Below are 12112 nucleotides of genomic sequence, written 5' to 3' on the forward strand. Positions count from 1 at the left end.
GATGAATCAAAAGGAAATAGAGCCAGTATGGGACCTTTAAAATCTCTAAAACTGCTGGTCATAATGGACAATTTCTTCATGCTAACATACGTTAATTAATTAATGAATTAATAGAAGTTTCAGTTATGTTTTATTAATGTAAGTACTCAGTCACAGGAATAGAATATGGTTGCATAATTTATAGCACTGGCTTGAGCTATTATCCTATGATATCTCTGAGGTATTGGTAAAACCTTTGAACAGCCTATTGATTTGAAGTGGTTTTTTTTCAGGGAATTTGTCCAAAGCATTTATTTTCATGAACTTAAAATGTATAATATGAATGTAAACAGCTCAAGTGGTAATTAACAAGACAGGGGAAAATAAAAACAAAACAATTGTACACACATAAAGTCAACTGGACTATCCAAGCCCAAAATAACTTAAGGCCATGATTACCGTACTCGTGTATTTGCTGGGATTGTGCCTGAGGCCAACAAAAATGTCTTTCCTTCAAATGGCACGCAAAATGCCACACTTGTCTTTCTCAGAAGACTTTCATAGCAATGTGGAGAGACCATTTTTGTACCACTGTTATTGCTGCCATTTTTCTACAGCATTCCGTGCATTCATCTGCATTCACACAGTTTAGAATGTTGCAGTGCAGTTGAAGACCACCGCAAATATCAATCACAATAATAAATATGTAACCTCTGATTTTGTTTGTAAAGATTGCTTTAAATATTTTTTTTTCTTTCATTGTGCTGTCCTTGGTCAGTGTTCCATCCTTTGACAAATCATTAAATTGTTTTTGCTTATCCTGCATACAAACCAGGAATTGCACACAACAGAATTGTATGTTATACAAACTATGCTTCCGTACAATGAAGTATATTGATAATCTGGTAAATAAATGTATACAGTACATCTCCTTAAGAGTGTTTTTTAGGCTGAGCTTTGTTATTATATCCTGACTGTAATTTATTAATATCATAACATATTAAACAATTAAACAATCAATACAAGGTAAGCATTTTTACTTCAAAAGATCCAAAGTGAATATTTATAATTAGCTGTTACTGTAATGAAAAGCAACAGCAGTTAAAAATGCATTGTTTGCACAGCACTAGAAATCGTTCCCTGTTGCCACTGTGGATGACGGCTAAATTGTGGTTGGTTGACCCTCACGTGGGTGCGTACGTATATGCCTTGTAGTAGTCAGGTTATTTCAGCTTTTGGGTTATGGTAGTTTGGAGCGATTCATGAGTTGAGAGCAAAGAGCATATTGAATTTTCAGCACACGTGACACGTGAGATGAGCTATTAAATGTGACTCAGAGGAGTCAGGATGCCACAAAGTCAGTCAGTCAAATGGAATCATCCCTGACCCCACCCTTAGAGTGAAAAAAAAACAAAACCTATTGTGTCTGTGTTCTTTTAGGCAGACCAAGGAGGATTCCTCCCATATGTGAACTGGTGGGCGTGTGACATCACAACCCCCCTCCTCTCCTTGCCTCTATGCACTCCTTGCATATGACCAATCAGCATACAGGGATATCCTGTCACGTGTTTATCACCCCGGTATCCATGACAACGAGCACTGGTCCAGGCAGCATCTTGCAGCGGTGAGAAGAAGGAAGGAAGAGATCAAAAGAAAAGGGGAAAGGGATGAAAATAGAAAAAGGATCAAATCGAAGATGGAATATTTTAGTCTTCAGAACAGTAAGTACTTAGTTTTATTCCTGACTCTTATCTGAAAAAGTCGACCGAGCCCCAGACAGTGGCCATTGTCATGTGTATTTGGTAACGTGACCTGACAGATGCCGGTGAAGATTTCCCGAATGACATCACGTTGAGTCCTTTGTTGTGTGTTCAGCCGGCCTCACCTTGCCGAGACAAGCTTTTGTCTACATGCTTCATTCGCTTTCCACAGATCATCAGTGAATGGCTGAAGACAAACAATGACAGGCATGGCGGAAAGCTGGTTGTGTTTAGTGCAATTAGGGTTGGTTTCATAATGTGGCTCATGTAGTGTATTGTGAAGTCCTCAAAATCGATTCCAATCCTGATGAAAAAACGATTTGCCCTATCGTTGATAAAACATGTACCTGTAAAATGTTTTTCAACTTTGTCACTGTCATTTCTATGGCGAGCAGATCATTTTAATGATGTGTAATATTCGGCCTAAGTAACACCAGTTATATCGTGAAAACTTTGCAAGTCAAATTATAACGTGCGCTCCTAAATCTTTTGCTTGCACGCTTAAAATTTCAGATTAGGGGCCACTCTGCTCCTAGTAAAAATAAGTTAGTCAGTTATAAGGCAACTAAGCACTTCTGTACTGCTGCAATCGTCTATTAAATGTGAAAACTTTGTATACTTTTTATTGACTCTTGTATAACATGGGGGACTATTTTAGATCTTTAAAAAAAAATTTTTTTTTATGTATATTAATAATTGCAAATTATGGTATATTACTAGGTGTTTGACAAAGGTCACAATGTTGATTTTGAATTATTGTAAATCAGTCTGACGTGGTTCAGCAAATTACACCTTCATTGCTAATCTTCTGTGTGTGAAAGACATAGTGGTAGAGAGGGGGGGAGAGAGAGAGAGAGAGAGAGAGAGATCATCATATGAGACTACAGACTACAGACCGCATGCATTTATTGACACGTCAGGCATACATACATCTTGTCAACAAATACATAGGTTGCTATTTTGTATTATGTAAATCTAGATTATTGCTAGATTAGTACTTTCATTGCTAGTTTTTTTTATTATCAATCAGTCCATATTATTTGGGTGAAAGGCAGAGAAAAAATAAATCATGACTTAAAACTGAAGAGGAATCCTTACAACAGGAAACCACCCACTAATATTCCTTACTGCAGCATTAAGTCCTCTTCCCTTTTAAGCTCTCCTTTCACACATCCAGAATCCCCCTGGGATTTGTTTAATTAGCACATCTAAATAGAGCATCAAGATGAGAACCTGCCTTACCAAATGTCCTTGAGGTTGTGGAATGATTAGGCTTGACATACAAGAGCATCTAAAAAAAATTAGAACATTATAGAACATTTCAAAAAGTCATAAACGGTATTGAATAGATTCATTAACGTACTCTTCAAAAGGCCAATTCTAATGTCTATATTAAAACATTCTTAGGCCATATATATTTTCTTGATTTGGTTACTATTATTGGCATAATCATAATAATATTGGATTGCCAGTCCACCCCTGCCCGCATCCGCCATTGTGCGCCGCCCCTGAGTGAGGCCACGCCACATGAACCTCTGTGCCATTGACCTTTTCATCTGAAGCAGTCAGCACATTTATAAAGATAATCTTTATAGCTTTAAATGTCATATGAATTTACTGGTTGGATTTCTGTGCTACTGGTGTGATGGGTGCAGTATTTCCTCTAAAGAATGAGTAGCATTGCTGATATTAGAGCAGGACAAAGTGAATCAGTGATGCATATTTCCGTCTGTGGGAAGCTGACTCATGTTACTGTTTTCTGCGCTGTGCATTGCTATTTAAAAGCAATTGTTTGAAACTTGCAATTTTGCTAGGTTGTAATCTCCAGTGGTTTTTCCACCTTGGCAACTGAAGCTCTTCAACCACTACCGTTTGTGCATTGTTAGAAAACCATCATGTGGCCTATGGACCTCTGCCCAAAAATCAGTAAGGGGAATGTACATTTTAAAATGCACATCTAGTAGACACACACTGTCCCTAGTATAGAGCCCTTACCTCATTTTGTGAATGTTAAACTAACCTAGTTTGTCTCTGACAAAATAAACAAAAATGTAATGTTTATTGAAATAATTTGCTTATTTTTATGATCTTGAGTTCCAGTCCTTTTTATAAAAGTAATAAATGCTGCAGGTTAAAAGGGGGTGCATTTCATCAAAATATCAGCCCACAACAATCATTGCAGTGCAATGACAAATAATAACACATTTCAATCATTCCACCTTTTATATCACGTATCCCTTAGGATCGCAAGTATAGAGACAATGTCAATATTATTATAAAAATGACAATAACATTATGCTACTCCTATTATGTATTTATTATTATTTATTTTTATTATATAGTCCCTTAGTATTCTTTTGTGTCTGTGTATATATATTGTCTCCATTTATGATTATTATATAAAATGTAATAATTTAGGGGATTGGATGGCATCAAGCGTTTCTTCAATCGCCACTTTTTCCTTGGGCTATTTGTTCAATACTTTTTCTTTTTCTTTCTTTTTCTTTTTTCTTTTTTGCTATTTCTTCAATACGTCACCCTGACGCTGAACAGTGTTTGCGTCATGTTGTAATAGACCAATCGGATTAGACGGTGTTATAATGCATTGGTTTGCTCCAGTGGAAGAAGACGTTTGGGATTCTTTCTATTCTACCTTTAAAATTACAAGCGAACAGTGCGAGTATTCCTTTCATTTCGAGGATCGTTCAACGTCAACTTTTCATCACAATGAAGTCGAGTATCACTCAGTGGTTTGTTGACGTGTTGTTATTTATATCTTTAATCCGTCACCCCTCTTTGCTATGATGGTTTGGACCGACCCGCCTCTGTCTGTTTCAAGTTGCGCCTGCTCCTCTGCGCCTGTTTGGCTGCGTCTCCTGGCCTCCGCCAACCTTATCCACTCACACAGAAGGCTGTTTTTGCGAGGGAATCTGGACTAACTAGCAAACATGGCTTCTTTGCCGCTACGCACGATTGGATTATTATAAACACACAAGTGTTGCAGGTAAGCGCGCGGTTCTTGACATGCACGTTCACGACATTCTTCATGGTTCCTTCGGAACCGCGAATTGCACCTCTCACACGTTTGCCAACGTCACGCTCTGTTTATTTCATAAACCCTACAAACGAGAACGCTGGGCCGAGATAAAGTTGTCAGCATTTAAACTGTTGTCGCGGAGGAGCGTTAATGGTTGTCGTTAATGTACTGTTGGCTTTCGGTCGTTCTGAGACGGGGCAGCGACGGTACACGGCTGCTTTAGCACATGTAACACATTGGGTGGCTGCTGCGGTGTTCTTCACGCAGGGTCAGATCTAGTGACACATGCTCCATTTGTGAATGGGTTAATTGCCTAATTATTATTTGGTTAAAAACTTGACTTGACGCATGTCATTGCTGGTTTGACAGTATACTGTACATAATGACGTAATTGTTTGATTGTTGCACACCACTTTTAAACTACATCCACACTTGTAGATGTTGCTAAATGATTCAGACAAACCTAATAATGGAAGGACATTTATTGAATTTTGTTACATTCCGAAAGTGTAGCTAATCTTGGGGCTGTGTATTAACGCAACATTTTTTAATTATTTGGCTGTTATTTGTAGCTGTTGTATTCATTATTGTGTAGATTTCATTTGTTGACTGACCACATAGTCGAGAGTGGCATTTCAGCCCTGATTGATGGATACATTCTGTACATATGTGTATTAACAGACATATGTTAAATCAGTCTTTATTTAAATGAAGCTGATCATTTGAATCACCTGTGTTGGAGGGAGACATCTAAAAACATGCAGGGCTGTTTAGCTATGGGATCAGTAGTGATACCGGTATCGGTACCAGCATCTAAACTTTTTGACTGATCCCCAGCTCTTACTCTGTTAGATTAGATTCACATTCCGACCAATTTCCATGCCATGCAGGTCAAAAGTAGGTCATTAAGTTAAACACATTCCTGAGAGTAGGCCAATGAGTGTTTACATTTTGCTAGTCTGCTGACCCTTGAACACTGTACTATAGCGCTGCAATCTTGGTTTTCCTTCTGTGATGAATAACACTGCCTTTTTGGAAACAAGCATGCACAGTTCAGAACTTCCATGCACTGTATGCATCATTGGGATGTGTTTGATTATTCCTTGTATAGCTTCAAAAAGCTTTTTACAATTTTTTTTATTTATAGGATACATGTTTTGGGGGAAACAAGTGAGTATTTTGCCATGATTCCAAAGCAGCTCACATAGGATAAGGGCATTCATATAGACGGATGCTTTGGAAGAAATGAAGTTATTTTGTCTTTTACATAACCTTATATTACTTTTGTACAAAGTCTAGCCTCGTTCTTATGAAAACAATCTCAAGAAACATGTTGCTTTTATATGATTTCTGTCATGTCACCTTAACCAGTCAGACTTTGTGTTCAGTGACGTTAGAGTGTAAATTACCTTTTAAAAGATTAGTCTTGGAGAGACGTGAGCCAGCAAAAAGGTAGCTGGAGGATGTGTAATTTGTCGACTCTTTATAACCGTTTACCTTTGCTGCAAAAAATTCAGGCAGTTAGCAGACAGGGCTCGTATCTATCTATAATAGACGTGTCCTATTCTGAATTTACTCATTACCTCCAAAATGAGTTTGTGCTTTTGCCCTCAGGCCTTTGGTTGAGGAGTAGGACAAAAAAAGATCCGACTTTCATTTATCCTAAATGCAATTGATTTACTGAATTTAGCCCTTAGGTTGCACATGTTCTCAGCTACTATTGCTTATTTGCACATCTACATGTTGCAGTCTTTGCAATACTTGTGTTAGAAATATTGTGTATGAGTTTGGTGTTTTATTTTTTGTATAATTTTTTTTTATTGTGTCAGTCTTGACTTTTAGCCTTTTTATTATTTCTTACATATCATTAAGTACATTTGCATATGCAGGCAATAACCTTTTTAAAACCCAAATATTGCCAATATTTGAGTTTTGAAAGGCTATGTAAACACTCGCAAAACCCCAAATATGCTCTTATTCAGGTTTTTAAAAACCTGAATAAGATCCCGAAGGTACCCCTTCCGTAACAGGAGTTCTTATTCATATAATTGCGATCCAAATACCTAAATTGAACGCGACATTGGTTTGCTTTGTGCACGTGCTATTCTTCTCCTTGTATTTGCGAGGAAACATTTTTTTTCTAGTACAGAAACGACTTTGGGGTGAGTTAACTGCGATTTAAAAAAACAACAACTTTTAATTAATTAAAATTAATCTCCAGAGTAAAGCGGCAAAGAACCACACTTTTGAAGCAAGGAGGAAACCAACAACTTTATTTAGCATGGTGAGTGAAATAAACATATCTTTGAACGTAGAAAGTTAAAAGTGGAAATTACGTTTATTTGCGTAGTGAAGTCCGTGCGTCGTGGTTTCGATTGGGGTATTCTAATTGAGCACAATGAGCATACCTAGAGCTGTCAAAAGTATTCAATTAATCAACAAGCATTCGATTATTAAATTAATCGACAACTATTTTAATAATCGAGCAATAGTTTGGAGCCATTTTTTTATTTAAAATGGTCTAAATCCTCTGATTTCAGCATATCAACAGTCATTGTTCACTGATTTCTGTAGTCCTTCATGAATTTAAGAAAATAAGACGAGAGGGGACATTACGAGAATTGCGCCTCAGAAGCAAAACGCTCTTCTATGGAAACACCGGCAAGTCGAAATTGTACTTTATCGAAATAGTACAATATCGCTTTTATTTTTGCGAAAAACTGTAATGGAAACGCACTTATTGTGTACCTTGTCGTTTTTGTTCTCCTGCTGCAACAACAATTTCGCTTTAAGGGGACACTAAAGAGTTGTGATTCTGATTTGAAATGGAGACAGCCACTAAACAGTCCATTTCAGTTTGATTCATCACAGACTAGTAGTTTTTGCTAGTATAGGTAAACCCTTAAAGGGTGCGTAGGTGTGATTGCGACAGATGCACAATGCAGTAGCATGGTTGTATCTGTCTCAGTGGCGTCTCTGGCATAAAAAGTTGAGCGGGGCACAAAAGTGGGCACTTCACATCCACAAACAGCAAAGCCGACACAATAAAATCTAATTCAATTCAAGATCACAATCCAGTGGAAAAGCGCTATATAAATGAAGTAGCCGACCATTTATTCATAGGGCTGTGCAATTAATCAAAATCCAATTTCAATTATTACACTCCACAATTACAAAATTATATAATAATAATTGTAAACAACAGATTAATAATACTCATTTTGAGTTGTTTGAATTTATATATTTGCACCTTTTTTATTTTAAAATGACTAATTTAATACATCTTGTTTGCTCCAAAAGGAACTTACATAATTATAGTGTTTCGAATAATTTTATTTGTCTTAATATATTTAAATGTTTAAACATTTTGTATCCAAAAATAACCATTTGAATAATTGTGATTTCAATTATTACCAGAATAATTGGGATGATTATTTTTTCTCGAATCGAGCAGCCCTTGTTCAAAATAAAAATGCTACTTAACAGTGCTGTTCGTTCAGCTCAATTTCTAGCTTAATTTTATTTCCAATTGGCCAGATTTTCTTTGCTGCTTCAAATTCAACATATGGCAATGTTTTGCTGAAATGACTGAAAAGTGTGCTGTCCACAACAAGCAGTGCTGCTATAAGGTGGCCAAATCTCACCTTCACTTAAATTGAGCTTCCTTCATAACGAGCTGCAGTGTTTTGCGCTGCCTCTCTCTCTTGAGCAACGTCATCAATGAATTTACTTCATTCATGTTGTTGGTTTGCTATTACGTAGTCTTTTTGCTCACGATGAAAACCAATCTGCTGTATGCTGCCATCCGCCAAAACAACAGTGCACTGTTTTCAGCACCGCCACCTGGCGGTCGGGAGGGACGAAATAGAAATGACATGAAATTGAACTTGGCTTTGTATTTTACATATATGTTTAAAATGAAATTACCTTACAAACATAATTGGTATTTATTTGAATATTATTATTCTTGATAAAATAACATTTTATAAATTATTAGTTATAAAGAAGACCAATTATGAGCCCGCATAGAGCTCAACAGCGCCATCTGCCCCAAATGCAGAGACTTCACTGATCTCATGCAAATGATTGGCTGCTCATCCAACCCCCTTCTACTGTGGGGTGTGTGAACCAGGGGGGGCCGAGCTGTTTTGAGCCCAAAATTTGGCTTTTACTTGTGAGGAAAAGTAACTTCAGCACCCATAAAGAGATTATTAAAAGTCACACATCGTTAAACGTCACGTCAGTCTAGTATGTTTTTAAATTTGCCCAGCGTAAATGAATCATCGGTCAAAAACTTGGTGTGGGGGTTGCATTATTGGAATTGGCTCACGCACATTTTCAGAAATAGGCATCTAGATTTACCTGGTTGTGTACTTGCTAGAGATCCAAATATTTGTATAAAAGTAATTTAAAAGTCATTTGTCTATAACAGTGTCCCATTTAAAAGTCCCATTCTCAAATTAGTTTGAAAAACATCATCATGCATCATACAATCTGCGAGGTTTTGTACAGATGTTTACTTAAAAACCTCATGTTTTTGGTAAACAGTATTAAAAAATATATATATATATATATTAGGGGTGGGAATCTTTGAATGCCTCACGACTCGATTCGATTCCGATTTTTGGGTCTGCGATTCGATTCAGAATACATTTTCGCTTAGGAACGATTTTTGATTCAAAATGATTTGATTGACAATGATTTTTGCTTGTGCAAGGAATTGTAATGATCTACTCCAGTCTCACTCGCTAATGCTAATTAGCGCGCTACTTGCGGCACTTTTATCACTCAAAAGAATGGCTCCACACTGCAAAAAAAAACAACTTTTATTGGAATAACTTGATTGTGACTTTTTCCTTCTACTCTCTAACGTGGCTACAATTTAACAGTGTATTCGACCGCGTGGAACCACACTGCCCCTAAGTGGCCAAATCGGGTACAACACAAACAGCGCTCCAAATAAAGGCACACACAGACAAAGGCAAGACAATATCAAATAATTTAAATAAAATAGATTTTGGGACATTTAAAATTTACTAAATGAGCATCGCGATTCTTATGAGAATTGATTTTTTTTGCATACCCCTACTAATTATGTATTGTGAATGTTTCTGCTCAGTCATATTGTAGCATAGTGCTCACAGTAATACCAGAACCACATCATATCTCGAATCTTTAGCCAGTGGATTTACCTCTAGATCTTCATGCCAGCTGGTCTTAACAGCAAACGAGAAGAGTCTTGTTTTCTGCACGATGATTTTCCATCAAGCAAGGTAACTGTTGCATAATACACACAATTTATCTGAGGTAAAACTTTATGGGTTCTGAATAGTTGTTAGCGTAGCAAATGATGAACCTGTTTTCAGGATTTTTTCCCCTGTTAAACCACCATGTCTTTTAGTCTTTGTGGATTTCCAGATCATGCACATGCTGCTCCGCCCACAGCGAGCCTCATTAATCTGCGGTACATGCAACAACACAATTGAATGCTAAATAATTTCGGTACGAAGGAGTGACACTGACCGTTAAAGCAATGATGTGTAGAATGACCTTCTGGGATAATCTTGCTTTTGGTAGTTTAACCGCAATTAATGGCTAATTAAATGTCTTGAAACAGGTGGTTCTTTGCCCGACAGTCATGCTGACTGAACTAATCCTACCCAGAGTGTATGTCTTTGCCGTGCTGATATTTATACACTAGCTTGTTGTGGTCTTCAGGTTTCACTGGTCATATTAGATATCTGGCCTGGACCCCAGTTGACTTAGAATGTAAACTGGTTGTTCAATGAAATCCAAGGTATCTTTATGTATTTCAGCCTTTTTGTGTTTAGCAAATATAAGTTAATAAAAAACATGATATAATGTAGAGTAGCATTTTGCATTGATGTAGCTTAAACGTCTTTGTGACTGTTTCCAATCTGAATGTCATCTAATATAATATTTCATATCTGACAGTCTTCAAGCTGATGTATTTATTTGAACAGCTTGCTTCGCCCACGCAGCAGATTAGGGATACTCAGCAATTGGTGATGTGACGGGATTATGGCATGTACCAAACCATAATTTTTTTTATGTCCCTTCAGTGCTTTACAGTGAAACAAGTTGATGGCATCAGACACATATTTCACATTTTAAGCTATGTAAAAGTCCGTTTGGAAGGTTTCATTAAATTGGTAATGAATCTTAGTTGAGCACATAAGGAGAGTTCTAGATGAGATAAATGCATGGTTGTAGCATTTGATTTGTGCATTAATTAATAAATTCTGGTGCGATTGTACTTAATTATAGTGTTGATTGAAACAAATTTACAGTCATTAAAGCAGAAAGTCAAACAAAATGTTCTGTGCAGTCACAATGTGCAGTAAAGTTATTGAGTGGTACGATTTGCTTAAAGGATCTTTGTGCAGTTTGTCACTTTTTTATTCGCGACTGCCACCTCTGGCCCAAAGCATAACTGCAGCATCTGTGTCAGGTTCGTTCATGGCGCGCATGCGAGTACATGCACGATCTTAAAGCGACAGCCACAGTTGACCCCTCCCCTCCCCTCCCCACCTGTCTTATGCATCACACATCAGCTTCAAATTTGTAACTAAGTTTGACTGCATTGCCCTGTCAAATAAACATTTGAATGGAATTGAAATTGAATAGATGCTGGGTGCAGCGCGGTGGTTGACTGGTAAGCACATACGCCTCCCAGTGCTGAGGACGTGAGATCGAGTCTGGGCTTCGGCCTTCCTGGGTGATGTTTGCGTGTTCTCCCCATGCCAGTGTGGGTTTTCTCCGGGTTCTCTGGTTTCCTCCCGCATTCTGAAAAACCTGCATGGTATGATGGTAGGTTAATTGAAGTGTCTAAATTGTCCCTAGGTGTGATTGTGAGCGTGAATGGTTGTTCGTCTATGCGTGTGTATTGGCTGGCAACCAGTTCAGTGAGTACTGCCCGAAGACAGCTGAGAGCGACCCTTGTGAGGAATGAGTGGTTCTGAAAATGGGTGGATGGATAGAAGTTGGGGTGCGTGATTGGCGAGTCAGGTTCTCAACATTGTTTTATTTTTTTAAATTAATATTTTATTTTTAAATAATTTCATTTGCATTTATCCACATTTGCTTGAAATATGTCGCATCTTCCCCTAGCCATTTTGCCACTTTTTTCTTTTCTTCCAAAGGCTGAACTAGGTTTTGTCTGTGTTTCTATTCTCTTACACTACACCTCCTAATTCAGTAAGAAGGTTGGAGTGTCCGGGTAACCAGATCCATGACATTGTGCCATAGCAGTCTTTGCAGCGAGCTAACGCAAATGAGCAACATAGCAATCCACATGCATGAATGATGGAGAGCG

At 37.6% G+C, this 12112-nt stretch overlaps 1 protein-coding gene across 9 annotated transcripts in view; it reads left to right on the forward strand.

The window, feature by feature from the left end:
• The first annotated feature begins 4378 nt into the window (after positions 1-4378).
• mical3a (microtubule associated monooxygenase, calponin and LIM domain containing 3a) overlaps positions 4379-12112 on the forward strand; it is a 61573-nt gene continuing 53839 nt past the window's right edge. For 4 of the 9 annotated variants that reach the window (XM_086074402.1, XM_086074403.1, XM_086074404.1 and 1 more), the window contains exon 1: positions 4389-4743. The gene's annotated coding sequence lies outside the window, so the exon portion shown is untranslated. Of the gene's footprint in view, positions 4744-12112 lie in introns of all 9 variants that reach the window. The other 5 variants (XM_086074407.1, XM_086074408.1, XM_086074409.1 and 2 more) reach the window with 3 other exon arrangements.

This window comes from Leptonotus elevatus, chromosome 4 (genome assembly GCF_054856555.1).
Source record: "Leptonotus elevatus isolate MCC_2025b chromosome 4, RoL_Lele_1.0, whole genome shotgun sequence".
NCBI lineage: Eukaryota > Metazoa > Chordata > Actinopteri > Syngnathiformes > Syngnathidae > Leptonotus > Leptonotus elevatus.